Below are 1,527 nucleotides of genomic sequence, written 5' to 3' on the forward strand. Positions count from 1 at the left end.
AGATCAGCTTGGGCAGTGTAGTGAGATCTCATCTCTACAAAAATAGGTTAAAAATTAACCAGGGATGGTGGCGCATGTCTGTAGTCTCAGCTACTCAAAAGGCAAAAACAAGAAGATCGTTTGGGCTCAGGAATTTGAGGCTGCAATGAGCTATGGTCGTACCACTGCACTCCAGCCTGGGTGACAGAGCGAGACCTCATCTCTAAAAAATTAGAAAGAAAAATAAAAAATAGATTTGTGTTCCAAGTAAGAAAAGCTTAACAAGCTGCCGTTGCCAGCAGACTCTAGGTTTACTTGGAGGAGGTGGGGATTGTATTCTACCTCCAGCACCACGGCCCTCAAAGGCACCCAATGGTAAGTGTCCTCCGTGGCTCCCTGTTGCTTTTTGAGAGTCAGGCCTTCACTGGGCACTCAAGGCTTCTTCAACCTGACCTGCCCCCTCCAGCTCACTCCCACACTTTGGTGCTCCAGTTATTCAACTCCAGGCCATTCTATGACTGCTTTTGCTGTGGCCCAACATTACCTTTTGCGCACTGCAATTCCCTCCACTTTGGAAGCTGTTCATCCGCTTCTCCATGGAGTCCCATTCTTTTTTTTTTGACTGTCCTAAATTGTTTATTAGGTATGAATTTTACAAACTTTAATTATATTAGCGGTAATGGTGGAGCTGGAGAGTATTGCGCCTTCTTTAAGCTGCCTGGCGAGAACCACCAGTAGTGTGGTGGAACTTATGGCCCTTTCCAAGGCCAGGGCTCTTTCAGCCTGCAGATGTCAGCCCACGCATCTCCCTGTGCTTGTGGAGTGGTTTGATGATCCATTGGGTGTCAGGATTTCTTCTGATAGCTTTATGGAATGGATCAATGAGGATAACCTCAGAAAATTTTTATGTGGAATCTTCACCAACCCTGTAAGAATTCAGGACGCTCAGAGCCCCATGGTGGCGTCCAGCTCGCTCCTCTGCAACGGACTGAAGGCTTCGAGCAAACTTTAGCTGGTTAACACCATGATGGACAGGCTTGCTGTAAGTTGCACCCTTAGGAACTGGGCGTTTTCAGCCACCATGGCGAACACGAATCCTATATATAACGTAACCTTGCTTGGCCTTGTTTGTAGCCCAGTCGGTGCACTTTATCAGGCCGGGTGGGGCGGGGATCCCTGTGGAGAGCAGAGAGCTGGCGGTACTGCCAGCAGCGGACCCTCAGAAGAAAGCACATGACATCAGACTGCTTCTTTCTCCATAGCTCCAGGATGTACTTGTATGCACCCATCTTGGCTTACCTGATGGCTGCCGCCAGACCGGAGTCTAATTCTTTACTTATTCTTCTAGACCACGTTGAAATGTCCTCTCACATCAGAAGGTTTCTATTTTGAGCTCTCCAGGGAGAGGTCAGCAATTATTCATGCATTCCAATGCCGCATTTGTGGAATGCTTTACTATGTGCCAGATGTGGGGGATAAAGAGTGAACAAAAAGAGACACAGTCTCTAACTTCATGGAGTTTATATCCTGTTCAAAACAGAGAGTTAA

At 47.3% G+C, this 1,527-nt stretch overlaps 1 pseudogene; it reads right to left on the reverse strand.

Annotated features, from left to right (window-relative positions):
- Positions 1 to 597: 597 nt before the first annotated feature.
- Positions 598 to 1,291, reverse strand: LOC100608852 (large ribosomal subunit protein eL15-like; annotated as a pseudogene).
- Between the last annotated feature and the right edge of the window lie 236 nt (positions 1,292 to 1,527).

The sequence above is a fragment of the Pan troglodytes genome, chromosome 23, assembly GCF_028858775.2.
Source record: "Pan troglodytes isolate AG18354 chromosome 23, NHGRI_mPanTro3-v2.0_pri, whole genome shotgun sequence".
NCBI lineage: Eukaryota > Metazoa > Chordata > Mammalia > Primates > Hominidae > Pan > Pan troglodytes.